The 15,442-nt window shown below is 42.4% G+C and overlaps 1 pseudogene across 1 annotated transcript in view; it reads right to left on the minus strand.

Moving 5' to 3' along the window:
• Nucleotides 1-7,514: 7,514 nt before the first annotated feature.
• Nucleotides 7,515-15,442, minus strand: part of LOC146870879 (proto-oncogene Mas-like) — a 62,103-nt pseudogene continuing 54,175 nt past the window's right edge. The window contains exon 2 of the transcript XR_014979793.1: nt 7,515-11,594. The product of XR_014979793.1 is annotated as a proto-oncogene Mas-like (transcript). The remainder of the gene's footprint in view (nt 11,595-15,442) is intronic.

Genomic DNA, 15,442 nt, shown 5'->3' on the forward strand with positions numbered 1-15,442 from the left:
ATACTGCGTTTTTTGGGCTGCCTGAGCTTCCTCCATATTTTGTCGGACTATAGTGCGGATCTGCCCCAAGTGAGTTTTAAGATTGTCTACGTATTCAACTAGGGGTTTGGTTTGGTTCGGTTCAGCCTTCCATGTTTCTTTGGCCATATCTAAAAAAAAAAAAATCGGGGTTGGTGTCCATACAAGAAATGGAGAGTACATGGAGAGTAAACGGTGCTCCTCTGGACTTTACACCGGATAGCAAACAGAGCCAGGGGTAACATGTCTTCCCACCTTCTGGTTTCCAAGGTCAGGAGTTTTTTTAGAGTCGCCTTTAGGGTGGCGTTGTAGCGCTCCACCAAACCATCGGTTTGGGGATGGTACGCGCCGTTCGTATTTGTTTAATACCCAACTGGGTACACTCCTGTTTCATTAATTTTGAAAAGAAATGGGTTGCCCTGAATCCGTTAGGATCTCTTTTGGAAACCCTACTCGGGAAAACACTGTTATCATGGCTTTGGCTATGTTAGAGGTATCGGGATGGCGTAAGGGTATTGCCTCAGGGAAACGGGTGGCGTAGTCCACTAGGAAGAGCACGTAACGACACCTGCTTCTGGATGGCAATAATGGCCCTATGATATCCATCCCAATCCTGTAGAAGGGCTCGTCAATAATGGGAAGGGGTTGAAGGGGTGCTCGGGACGGTCTATGTCTACTATTTTTCTGGCATATAGGGCATTCACGACAATATGCTCGGACCTGTTGATAGATTCCTGGCCAACAGAACTTTTCCAGGATTGCTTGTTCGGTTTTCTCATCACTGAAATGACCCCCCAAGAGATGACTGTGAGCTAGGTAAAGCCCTTTTTCATGAAATGGGCCGGGAATCAGTAGTTGTGAGGCCTGGGAAGGACTACCCTTTCTATATAACAATCAGTTTTTTTTACAGAAGTAGGGATCTACTTGAAGAGGGTCTTCGTTTTCAAGGGCTTTATCCCAGGCGTCTTGGAGGACCAGGTCTTCTCTTTGTGCTGCATGAAAATCCCTATCAGTCTCCCAGGGATGTTCCTCTACACGGACAGGGTAGACAGCATGGGTTTTCCCTTTCTCATTTCTTCTTTGGTTGCGGCTCTTCCTCACCTTGGACGGGGGCCATTCACGATGTTCGTCTTGGGAGAAGGGCGCTTCCGTTCACCAGTCCTTCCCTTCTGATGCAGATCCCGTGAGCAGGTTGGACAGTTGTGGATAGTCGTTCCCAAGGATAACCTGGTCTGGCAGCCGGGGAATGAGACCTACTTTCATAGTAGAACCAGGGTGGGTTGGATGCTGTATGCGAACCCGTGTCGTAGGGTATTGTTTGGTATCCCCATGAACACACTTTATGGCCACTGTACCCTCAATCGTTCTGATACCTTGTTTGAGGTCTTGGGGTCGTAAAACACTTTGGAGGCACCCCGTATCTGCCAAGGCTGTCACGGGTTGTCCATTCACTGTTACTTTACACCGATAAGGAGGTGGGGTCCTCTTGTGTGGGGAACAATAATAGTTGCGAGCCATTCCCACCTCCATTGACTCGTCCTTTTGAGGACAGACTCGGGCTATATGACCCATTCCTCTACAATTGTAACATTGAGGACCGGGAACAGGGGCTCTAAACAGGGTTGGTCCAGGTACTATGGTAAGATGTTCTGCTTTTTGGGTTATGGGGGCCCGGGGTGGACAGTGTATTCCAGTGTTCCCAGTTCTCCAGGGGGTCTCATCCTGTCCCTTCTGGATCTCTTGTGCCCTGCTAAAGGCACTAGTCATCTCCACCGTGGTTTCAAGGGTAAGGTGGGCATGTTGTCGAACCCATTTCTGAATAGGAGGATGCAACGAGTATAAATATTGTTCTCAGTACACCTTGGACATGATCTCCTCTTTTGACGAAGCGGAGGGTTTTAACCAGCGGTCGGCCAGGTCTTTCACACGAAAATATAGCGTTCTTGGTGTTTCCTGGGGTGTCTCTTTTAGTTGTCAAAATCGTATTCAGTACATTTCATCATCCACATCCAGCCTTTTGAGGATACATTGTTTTATATCTGCATAGGGAGTAATGCCTTGTATGTTAGTGGCTTGGTAAGCAGCTTGTAGTTCACCTCAAAGTAAGGGTACTATATACTGCCCCCACTTATCCGCTGGCCAGGCGGCTGCCATGGCCATCCTCTCGAAGTTATTGAAAAAATAATCAGGGTCCTCTCCACTCACATATTTTTGTAGCACCAGCGACGGAAGAGTGGTAGGCCCCCTTTGTTGTCCAATAGCCTTGGTAAGTTTCACCAGTGCCGTTTCATGGGTTTGGCTTTGTCCAGTGAGTGCTTGTTGTAGTTTTCCTAGGTCTTCTTCAATGACCGTGAGGAACCTCTCCATTGCCTTCCCAAGGCTCTCCTGGCTTTCAGTCATCTTGGTGATTGCAGCCTCCATATCTCCGGTGAATCCCACTTCTGACACCACTTGTGAGCATTGTGGGATTGCCGACCGGATAAACAGACATGGAGGCTGTATGTAGTGAGCAATTTTCAGTGGTTTATTGTGAACAGCAGGCTATCTGGGCTTGCGGGACGGGAATGATTCTTCTTTTTCCTTTGGTTCTTCTTCTTCTCCAGCGGCCTCGGTCTCTTTTGTAGTCTGGTCTCTTCCCGCTTCAGAATCCAGTGAGCATCCCCGGAGGCTCATAAAGAGGGGAGAAACAAAAGGGAGCCATCAGTCGCTGCTTTGACCATATGGTCGGCGTATTAGGCTACCCTTCACCACACCCAATCGGTGCTTTGGAACAAAAGACGTTGAGGGTGGGACAGGTAAAGGAAACGTGAAGGACGAAAAGGGGTATAGGGTAAAGTAAGTTACGGCAGAGGAGATACGGTGCTTATTGATGGGACGTGAGGGATGAGGTACTTCAGGGTTGTGTGTATGACGTGCTTTACACCCACACCCTCTCCTATCCCACCCCCGGTATTCTCTCAGCTCCCGCCTCCCCTGACCCAGCTGTCTCTCTCTCTCTTTCTCTCACGGTGACTCACCGGCTCCGCCGCAACTCTCCTGAGTTGCGGCCGCTCTCCAGCCTCCTCCGGTGGGCACCACCACTCCTCGCTCCACTGCTCTTCACCGTCTCTTACGTATGTCTTGTCCTCTTGCCTCACGTCATCCTCCTTCTCCTCCACGCTCTGGCTCTCTTGCACCTCCTCTTCGCCTCCTGCAAATGCGCCGCCTTCCTCTTCTCTTCGGGCTGTTTTCATGGCCCCAGGATTACTGCTTCCGGGGTCAGTCCCTCCCCCTTCCGCTTACTCCTGTCACGTAGTTGGTTCCTGTCGGGATACACCACAGGGGGGGGGGGTACTTTCCGACGGCGTTCTAGGGGCATTGTACTCCCCTGGGTTTCGCGTGGATTGAGGTCAGTTTTGGACATGGCACTCTGAATTAGCAGGTACCATACCGGTCCCCATTGGCACCGTCTCACACACCCAAATTCAGATCAACCAAAATACCTCTACCTTGTGGAATGCCAACTCCGCCTAGCATCATTTGACCTCCACTCTTGTAACCAACACTTTGAAATTACACCAACATACAGCTGATTTTGAAACCCTTTCTGTGCCAACTTCATTTGGACAATCATGAACTTCTCCTTAAGACTTTACTGCTTCATCTCCTGTTCATCACTGCAGTACTTAGGATACCTCAGGATTTCATATAGCAGCTCAGTCTGCCAGCAAATCTTATCTACTGTATGTGCATACTGATTTCTGGGTGCAACAGTGACACAAACCTTTTCATATCTCCCCTTTCAGAATTTTCCTGACTCCTGTGCTGCTAAAACACTTGCAACAATTGTTCATAATAAGCATGCACTGATTCTTTAGCTTCCTGAGTCGTCCTATTGATCTTCAACCAATCAATATCTCTAGCCTGAACCTTTCCTTTCAGGAAGGTAATCACCTCATGATACTTTGTTATCACCGTAGAACCAATGGGGGTTCTGTAGATGGCCACTTTATGGATATCTTACACTCTGTCCATAAATCACTAACTACCACAATGTTGAAAAACATATTCAAATCTGCCCACAAAACCTTTGAAATGTTTACAAACCTGTCAACCTGAGTATATCATTGAGCAGGATTCTCTCTCAGTTTAGGGAAGTTATTTGTGAATGTCGCAAGATCATCTCGACTCCAAGGCACTTGTACATGCCATCCACCTGGTATCTTCCTCAGAGGGAATATCAAGGCCTCACCTTCACCTGGGGGTGATGAAGGCAGGATGACATTTACCTCTACACTGTCTGCTTGTTTCTTTTTCTTTCCCAGCTTCTTCGCCCATTTGCTCACTCTAGATCACACGTTGACTATCTCTTCATCATCCAGTTGTTCCCTGAAAATTTTCTAAAAAAGACTATTTTTAGAAAGATCTACATTATATTTTCCTACCAATTCTGTTAATTTCTCATGTATGGTAGCTGAACGCTATGTATTCTCAGATAAATCGGCTCACGTTCTTGGTATTGATTCAGATGTGAGATGTCTATATAATGTATATATAATGATTTCCTCCAATTCCAACTTTAACTTTGGTACGTCTAAGGGTTTAATTCTTCCTTGACTCGTGGAAGGGGACTCAGTCTCTCCTGCCTTTCTACTCTGAATCTACTGAAACCATGGGGGTAAAATTGAATGGTCCTATTCCACCTTGAGCAACTGGAGTCGTAAAAACAAGTTTTTTCCTTTCTCCTAAAGACAGGACATTTTGTAATGGGATCCAGGCAACAATCTGAATTCTCTGACACTGGGAGAAACCCTGCCGCAGCTACTCCACCTACAGCTCCCAGAACAGCAGGATTTGGGGCAATTGTTACTGGTGTTGATACAAAAGGAATTGATAAAGTCTGAGCTGATATAACTTGTGACACTGGCACAGGAACAGTCACAATAGAAACTGGAACAACTATAGCAATTACAGTAGTAGTTGTCTAAGTAGGTGAAGCATTTCTGCGGTACAAAACACTCTTTTGTTTGATTTAATACACTACATTTTTGCTCCATGTATAATAAGAATCTAGTTGCATACATAGGCTACACGTGACTCTTGACTTGCTTTCTAGTTGATTAATAGCATTGTCATCAGGGCAGGCGCAGGAATGTTTCTCAGTTTATGTTTCACAGCTCAATTTTAATAAATATATTACTGAAGCATGGTGTGGTAGCATACTGTAATTTACAGAGAGCTCATTTTCCATTGAAATGGCCAAAATTGGCCCCACTAACATGCAACTATTAAACTATATAGCGTGTAAACAATATTGTGTGGAAATTGAGTTTGAGCAAAAATATTTATCATTTACACATTACTAAGCAAAATGTTCTGATTTGTTTTCATTGTATTAAATTCTTTAGTTTCCATCACACAGAATAACAGAAAATTTGCTTTCCAAATTATTGAAATGCATTTTTAAATATTTGTACAGTTCATTTATAAGCTATTTACCCGTTGTTTGTTATTAAAAAAAAAACCAAAAGCCTTTAATTTCACACTTGGTGCACAATACGATTGCCAGACAATTCACTTTACAAAATCCTCTAATTTTGCAGTCAGGGAAAGAAAAGTAAACACAAAGCTAACATTTGACCTCTGTGTTTGAACACAGTCAAATGTGACAAGATGAAAACAAGATTAAAAGGCCTCTTTATTGATCATTCAACTCAGTAAACAGGACACCTGTTGTTTGTCAGCTTGCAAGACTGTGCAAGTAGGGTCGCAAATTAGCTCATCCTGATCAAATTTGACTCAGCAGACAGTGGGTCAGTAGATTTCTCGAGGGCTGCACTAGATGTTTTACCACTAGCTGAGTCTGTTCAAAGTGGCAGACGTGAGGACAACAGAGCATCTAAGATATCATCACCTGAATCACTAGCAGTAGCAGATTTTTCTGGAGTATTGGAATCTTCGTTATCCTGTTTCCAATCCTTTTTAGACTTCTCTGTGGTCAATGCAGGATACATTCTAGCTCCCTCAACTGCACATTCCCACCTTTCTGTCCTTCGTCCTACTTAGCACATGCTCTCTTTGCTCCAGTTTGATATTTTTCTTCCTCTTTGCATTTTTGTTGCTTCTTACTGTGCACGTCAAGTAGGTGGTTTCATGTTATATAATATTCCCCTCAAATTCTCAATACCCTTTAGATCAAATGTGCCATATTGTGGAAATCTTAATGCACCCTCATTTTCGCTGATCTTGTGCCATTGACAAAGCCACAAAACGTATAAAGGTCTATGCTTGTTGCCATGTTATGCTGGTGTACTTTCTGGTGGAGCTTTCTTGCCCTCACAGACAGGAACTCGCACATCACCCCTTATTAAATCTCTAAAGGCTCTGAAACATTTTATGACTACAACAAGCCAACCAGGAAAAATGAACAAATTTCAATTAAAATATTCAAAGTTTTGTTCAGCTCACAATTCAGTACAGATCGATTTTTGGACCCAGGCACAGCACAATCATTTCCTTCAATACCCTATCACAACTCAACACATGATGGCTCACCAACCAATCCCAACACGACACTTCGCACCCGTTGACCTATCCCAGCGTGGTAATCTCTGTTGCAACTCTCACTCCTTGCAGCAGTTCAGCCTCCTTTACAATTTTTTTCCAATCTAAAATTCCACAAGTTTTAAGCAATCACAATAAACAAATAACCTTTGTCTGCTCCACTAAGGAATTCAAAGTAAACACTCACAAAAGAACCCTTTCCACTCTCCACACACGCACAGATGAAATCTCAACCGGTGGAAATCACCCTTACTCATGCAGCTTCCCCTTTGAGCGATAGGATCCACTAGCACCAATCACTACTGGTACAATCACAACAATCTGCTTCAGTCCCTATCTCAATTGTGCAGTCGATGATACCTCACGAACCAACACCACAAAACTTTAGCAGACAATATCTCTTATCTATCCCAGGATCTTGGACAGGAATGAGTCTAATAACAACTCCAACTGCTCAGCATCAAACACGTATACACATTTACACAAATAAACCATATGCATTACAAGAACGCAAAACTTGCAACTTAGCACAGCACCTCAATCTCAACCTAGACAATTATGACATACAACCCCTTTAATATTCACACCTCCACCACTGCAAACACCTTTTGAACCACCAAACTCCAATTTTAAACTGGGGTGAGTTTAATCAATTCAAGATTTTCAACGATTTTACCTCCTTTTCTCCTCTGGCATTAACTGTCACTCTGCTACCATTTGCCAGAGCGGAGATTCTTGTATCTCAAACTTTGGGTATAATCGTCAAATAACCCCAACATTGGTCGTATGGACATGTGTTAGTCAACAAGGAGAATAGATAAGGAGCTATCTTTGACAATAGTTACAATAACAGAGAAGACTAATTGGGACTTCACAAGCAATGACAAAGAGAAACGGAATGAGTTTAAAAGGGATTTATTAACAAATGAATTCAAATCAATCATTAGTTTGGTAAGTATTTACATTTTTGTAATCATTATTACAGATCCAAATGATCTAAAATGTTATATTTAAAAATAGCACATGGGTAAAAATTGCAAATAGAATGCAGAATATGCAGCAAGTGTGTGCGATAAAGGAATAGCCCTAAGCTAAATTAAAGAAGGTTGGGTGAGAATGGCGTTTTATTTTAAGCAAAGTAAAGTAAGGTATGGTCATTAGGAAGCCAAATGAAGGTTTATGATGAGAGAATAGGAGTGCAGAGGCATGAAGCCTTAGCACTCAGCCAGTGGAGATTAGCAGAAGCTGGGGTCTTCTCAGCTTGAAATCAGCAAGCATCTCTAAGATCTGCACCACGCTAGTCTAGGTGCACACGCTATTATAAATCAACAAATCTCTACTAGCAAAATAGCATCTCGTCTCTACTTTCAGGAACCAATCATTCTCCTCCAAAAGCTGGCAGCAGGTAGACTCCCTAGTTTCCAACATCTTTACAGTTGTTCATACACAACAATGTCCTTGATTCGAAACGTTGAACAGAAACTTGTGGTTCAGACTGCTTTTCCCATGAGTCATGCTTCTTCGCATCTTCCTTTCTACCTGGTGAGAACCTTTCTATCAGTTAACTAATACATAACAAATGCCTATTCACTAGCTAACGGAAAGCTTCTGGGAAATTGCAGCATCTGCAGAGGAAAAAAAGAAAAAAATATCTTGTGCAAAACAACTGCATGAATGCATGCACTGGCCTATTACCCCTAATTTTTATATTCGACATTCAAAATGGCACAGTAGATACACTAACTTAATTCACTACAACGTGTTAATTCAAGTGTTTGTTTATAATGGATAATTGTGTTTGCCTACAATAAATGTTGCGTTAAGTGTGTATGTTATTTTGATGCTATAAATTGCACTTTAATACATGCGTGTATTTAGTAAAATGAGGAACTTTGCTCTATCACTGCCTTTTTCTAAATATTGGAATGCTGCTGCAGGTGTACTTTTGTTAGCAGGTAGGGCTGCAAGCAAATCGCGCATACAACCCATGTGCTGATTGCCCTTAGAGCATCTCAGGCGCCTCTCTGCTGTCCATGTTTTCGTCCTGCCATAGTTGATGGAAGTACACTGATGTCTCTTACCACCTGGTGCCTCCCAGTAAGACACAGTGTTTCAACAGGAAGGGACTGAAATCAACTACTTTCACACTTTGCACACAAGCAAAATGCAGTCACTCACAATGAGGGTAGCGAATAGCTGAAGTGGGCTGACCAGCTCTCCCATGGTGTATGCAGTGGTGTATGGAAGCTAAATGTAAATGACAATGAAATAGATCAATAGTTGATGTGGGACTGCTTGAAAGCCCATATGTGTATACGTATTATTTATTTTTAATTGAAGATGTTTTAAAAAAGCAAAATGGCTTGGATAACACCAGACTGAAAACATACAAATATTCACACTCAACATTTACATATTAAAAAAAACAGATAAAACAGGGAATCAATTGATACTGCTGTCACATCATATCTTATTGATGCAGGTGTACCGCTAACTCTTTATCTCTAGTTTTCTCAGTGTCACTTCCTTGTTATCTCCCCTGGCATTAACAATTTGGTCAATCCCAAAGAATTTCAATTTGTTAGAATCTCAGTACATTTAAAGTTACCCTTCATTTCATTAGAGTTCAGATTAATATTGAAGGTTCTGCCTCACTATTGATCTGTTAGTTACCAATGCTTTAATACAAAGTGTTTTTCATTGAACAGTGTAAAAATGTTGTATAATCACTTATACCATACCACTTACAATTGTCACTTAGCAGTTGCACTTGGTATTCAGTTTATTGACTTCAGAAGGATGAAAGACTCAGTTGACAATGTATGCATTTGAAGCTGCAACTTGCGGTTCAGGCACAGATCTCAAAAGTGAACGCTAAGCTCATACGGCAGTCTTACTGAGCTGTAACGTCTCATGTTCTAATATGTTTTGGATAGGGGGACATTCCATGCCGCAGTAGTAACAAGATTTAGCCTCAAATTGTTATAAAATCAAGACTGTATTAACCAGTTAAAAGGGTCTGCAGTATATGCCAGTTAACAGCCTTGCTTGCAGTCGCAAAATGTATTGAAGAAAAGCCACTGGCTTCAGCGATTTCAGATTGTTTGATAGACATAGGTGTTGAGGTTCATAAGTCTTTGGGATGGCGAGCTAACAGGAAGGACTTTGAGCTTAATCCCACAATTCCACAGTATCAACAGAGGGTGCAAAATTGAGTAGACTACAGCATGTCAAGGGGGCTGTCCTTAAGCCAACACTACTATATCAACACATCTTTATGCTAATTTGATGAGGCACAACAAGAGCAGCAGACAGTTAAGCAACATCTTAAACCTTATCAGAGGTCATTATGTATTACCATAGCATACCAAAATCTGAGTCTCTGAAACTGATCTCACATCTGAGCAGCAATACCATATTATTCTCTCCGGTTCTCATTTCAGCCCTTTTTTCAAAGGACTGTCTCTACCCCGTTCCTGCCTGTGATCTCCCCTTGATGTTGTAGTTTGTGCTCCTTGAAATCGTCTTGAATATCCTCTGGAAGGTCATCTCGAGGGAGCCTTTTCCACCTTCTCGCCGTCCCACAAACCAATAGACAAAAGGATTGGCACTGCTGTTAATCGAGCAAAGCAGCATGCAGGTATCAATAAGTTTAATTGGCAGCGGTTTGTTGTACTTAAACCCCACTTGAATTAGCACCCTTATCGGCATGGCGCATATAAGGAACACAATGACAGTGACCACAATGATCATATAGAGTTTTGACTGCTGTTGTTTCCACAAACCTTTCTTGACTATAATAAGCAAAGTCACACTGGAGAGGATCATGAGTGGGGTGAAGACCAAGAAGCTCAGAATATTAATAGTGATAAAGACAATTTCACAGTGTCTGCTATTTTTGCTTCTGACTGCTTGTTCCTCTGAAGTATACTTTTCTTTGTCACAGATAACACAGTCTCTGCAGCAGTCATCAGACAGGAAAGCATCCAGACCAGACCACAAACCACAGCGGACTGGTGCTTCGGGCGGCGACAGTGGGACTAGTTTGGGAAAAGAGCTGAGAGGCACCTCTCTACACTAATAGCTGTCAAGAGGTATAGGCTAGTGTTGTACCCGAAGAGACATACCATCACAACAGAAGCTGCAATTTTCATAACATGGTCTATGTCTGGGTGCTGATGTAAGGTTTCTGGATGCAAATCAAAAACAAAGATAATAGCCAAAAGAGCTGAAATGCACATTAGGAACACAAAGTCTGCCAAAGCCAGGTTTAGAACAAAGACTGTGAACTTTTTTCTCTTAATCCGAAAGCCAAAGAAAAATATGATAGTCCCATTCTCAACCAGTCCACAGATGCAGACCAAGAGGCACATGGAATTCAAAACCACTCTGGTATTAGGGCTTTCCAGGTGTATGTAGTTGCTCCCAACATGCACGGTGTCCTGAGTTACAGCATGCGGTGACATGGACATTACGATACACCTCACAGTCAAATCATGAAGTTGTTGCAAAACTTGATGCAGCCGTCTGGAAGAGCCTTAGTTGAACTTTAACACCTAGAAGCTGGAAGTGTTCCGTAGAGCTGAGAAGGTTAACTGATATCACACTGCCTGCACGCTGTAAGTTCCACCTATAGTTAAGCTATGCAGTAATTGGATATACAGCACCTATAAAGCATAGGTCTTTGTTGAAATTAGACACATGGTAAAACTTTTGTTAAAGAAGATTGGGATTGTAGTGGGATTACCCTCTCAACTTCTGTTACAAAGAGTTCAAGACCACAGGCACATCTCCTGCCGTTTGGAGGTAAAAATGTTGTATTCATCAGAGGTACATCTACTGGCAGCTGGAGGTCAGACTTGGAGCTGAAAAGACTACTACTGTTCAGAGTTGTTGCGAGGCAGAACTACACATTATATATTTCTTGTTATTATGCAGGCAGTCTTGAAGCTCCAATACCAAAGATGAAACAGATATCATGTAGAATCGTTGATAGATATGAAGGACCTCTTTTTTTCATCAAACCAGGCCTGCTGGAACAAGAAAGTATAGGTTGTTTGCACAATGCATTGCTTGCTTTATCACAACTGCAAGGAGTATGCATAAAACAGAATATATTAGAATATGGCTGTATAATCAAACAGTGCCTTATACTTCATTTCAGTATTTTGAAAAACGCAACATAATCTGCATAATTCAATGACAATACAGAATTACTCAAGTGGCACAGTCAATAGACAGATCTTAACTAGTTTTTTTGGATCAAATTGTTGCTCTGTGTGGTTGTTAAGTGCTATAGCAAAAAATCCAGTTGACTTCAGATCCCTCTGCAAACAGGTTCCTATTGCCAACTGATTTCAAATAGCATATCAGTATTTAATAATTGAGTTTACTTTTCACTGGATGTACTTGTTTCAGCTCGTATAGATTTATGTAATAATTGAGTTTTTACTATTCATTGGATGTATGTGCTCCCATGTCTGCAATAAGATCCAACAAAAACCCTATAAAAGTGGCCTATTGAAAATTCTTCCCATTCATATTATTTAAATTTGTGGCATGGTACTCATCTTTAAAAGAATTATGGTTAGTTTCCCCGAGTGTCAAAATTAAATGATAGAATGCACACCATCTTTCTTTGCAATGTTCATGATTGCTCCAGGCATATCAAATAATTTCCTGCGTGCTGACTGGGGTCGTGCTCCGCCCCACTGGCACGTACGTTTAAATCCAAGCAAAATAAAGAGCAATTACGCCCCATTCCCAAACGCACAGCAGCATACTTCGATACTCAATTGACTCCATTTTGAATTTCATCATCCATTTAATTACATTTTTCTTCATATTTCCACCAAATGTTTATTCATAACTTTCTCCATCCACATGCCAGGCTTCATGTTTTCCCATAACTTCAAATGCTCAAGATATGCCTGTCCAGGCTTTTTTCTCAAGCATGTGGGCAGTACATCGTTCATCCTGAATAGTCATCTTCGCATAAACCCAATGCATTTCAGGCTCAAAGGTCCTTCGACAGGGGTAACTACAAAATTAAAACCACCATTTATTTTGCTCCATTCCAGCCAATGTATCGAAAATACAATATATGGTTAAACCATTTTGTACATATGCACGATCATAAAATGATCCGCAAGTTCATAAAACAAAGAACATTCACTATGGAGCAAACTTGAGGAGTTCGCAGGTACACATTGAGGTTTTTGTTTATGTTAGGTGTAGGTTAATGGGGGGTATATTTTGTAGAATGTGGACACACTGGGTGATGTGATGTATAGTTTATGGGACTGAAAGATTTGGGGTAATTTCAGTGTTTGTGTGAAAAGTATGATGAACATGGGAAAAGTAAGAGTTTGATTTTAAAATGCGTTAAGTGAATGTCTTGGATTAAGGGATGAGATATATTGTGTTTTCGGTTCATTTGTTGAAATGGAGCAAACTAACCACTACTGTTTAATACAAGGCAGTTGTTAAGCTGCTGACAGCAGAGAAGATGCACCTTGCTAGGAAAGTACAGGTTCTCAGTTATTCTTCCCTTTGCAGAGAGCATCAGGACTTTTCATGTAAGACTGTAACCATGTCTTAGAAGATTTTCAAATTGAGTACATTTCCACATTTTACACGACAAGCCCTCACTAGCTCATAATTCTTTATAGACATGTAGCAGACCCCATCAGGAATCAATAGTGGTGCAGTATACTAGAGACTAATCCTACAGGCAATACTGGAGTTTACATGAGGAAATCTTTGCAAAAGTATTCCCATTTAAGTAGGGATCTATAGGCATTCAACTTGTGATCCCTGGTATTATTGGGACAACGGATCACCAGTACCCCTCTACTATGGGGTATTTTATAGGTCTACTGGTAATGAGGGACTAATAATCATTTATCACTCAATATTATACTTAAAACTGCAGGAGGTGGCTATACTGACTAATTACAGTTACACATGACAAAAGATTTCAGTATGCATTACCTTTAAAAAGACCACCAGACATCTACTTGCAGGCGGGTGCAGCCACCCACTACACCCATCGACAAGGGGATCTCTCTCCCTCTTACAAGTGCAGGCAAGTTGCCGCCTGCACAGTAACACAAGGAGTGGCTGCTTCAAAGCCGCTCTGTATTTCACTTGAATGCGCTGCCCCCAGGGCGGCACGAATTTGCGGCTGCCCCAAGTGCAGCTCATTTATTCATTCAACATAATACTGTGCAATTTACCTGTTTGAGCAAGTTGCACCTGTTTGAACGTGTGCTGTGGTGCAAACAGGAAAAATGCGCCCTGTGTGGAATAGAGCACCAGATGTCCACATGACTGTAGGAACTGCTATATCACTTACACTACCATCTTCCTTAGTGGCTCGAATCATATTACTTTGGTGATGAGATGGTCCTTGATATGCCTCACACAGCAGCCATTTGGCTGAAGGATGCATAGCACAACTATTCTGGTTGGTGTGTAAGATTTTAAATACACTGTGGGGAGTACCTCACCATTCTGCCTTTTTCATCTCGAAACAAGTGCCTACAGTGTTGATTACTTTGGGAACCATTAGCTGAAAAAAGTGTTGCTTGTGCACATAGATGTAACTTATGTTGTTAGGTGTTCTGTACATATGTACTGCATTTTGATGGTTTGTGTATAGCTATCTTAATGGTGGAACTTTTCAGAGCAAGAGGGTTTGGGCATTGTCAGAGAGACTTAGGGGCAGATCTACGAGGAAGTGCCGCAGCGTGGCACCGCAAGCCCTTTGGCTGCGACACGCTGCGGCACTTCCAAAGCACAGGGATGCAACATATTTACAAGAATATGTTGCATCTCTGTGCTTCCCCCTGCACTGGCACACAAACTGCAGCCATGCGCTGGCGCAGGCACCCTTGAACCATGGTGCAAAGTTGCCTGTGTCGTGGGGAGATTGGTTTTGTGCAGGAAGAGGCACCTTCCTGCACAAAAACAATCACTACAGGCATTCTCCTCTTCCAGTGCGTGCTGTAGAATGCAGCACGTATTAAAAGAGGAAAAAACGAGGAGAAATGAATACATTTCTCCTCGTTGGGCCTCGCTACGCCACCTCCAGGATGGCGTAGCATTCACAGGCATCTCCAGATTTACGATTTCTCGTAAATCTGGAGATGTGTCTTGTTCCGTGGGTGTTGCGTGGGAACACCCACAGCAACACCCATGGAACGCCCCTTCAATGCAAAATGCTGCATGTGAAGGGGCCGTATTTACAAGGAGAGGAAAAGTCACGCAGGGTGGCTTTTCCTCTCCTTGTATATATGGAGGAGCCCCCTGCACCACAAGTACGTCACGAAAAGTGATGCACTGGTGGTGCAGGGGGCTTGTAAATCTGCCCCTATGTGCACACTGTGGTGAGCTATCCACTCTGGGATTCTGAGGCAGACATGGTAAGACATTGTCACTGAGGGGCAGAGTGTGATTTCTCTGCACTAGTGATCTCCTCAGATACTGATAGGGGTGAAGATGAAGCTGTGTTAAACAGGAGCCATGAAATGTGGTTGGTCTTGCTATGAATGTGTGGACTAGGAAATTAGAGATTGGGAGCTATGGAATTATTGGTCTTCTGATTGTCTCCACTGAACTAATATGAGGTGTCCTTCTTGGTGCATCATTTACTGGTTGAGTAGCTGTTTGGATGTTCAAAGAGGACACTGGGTTTTCAACCCTTCAATGGTGTAATCTTATCAAACTGCCAATTCAAAGGATGAAAACTACAAAACTGATTATTCAACACTATTTTAAGTATAGTTTTATTAATTTATTATTGTGCCAACATGCCTCATAATAGAGCCATATTATGCAACTGATGTTCTTGTTGCAGCTACAAAGTAAAACCTATTTA

This window comes from Triturus cristatus, chromosome 1_1, assembly GCF_964204655.1.
Source record: "Triturus cristatus chromosome 1_1, aTriCri1.1, whole genome shotgun sequence".
Lineage (NCBI taxonomy): Eukaryota > Metazoa > Chordata > Amphibia > Caudata > Salamandridae > Triturus > Triturus cristatus.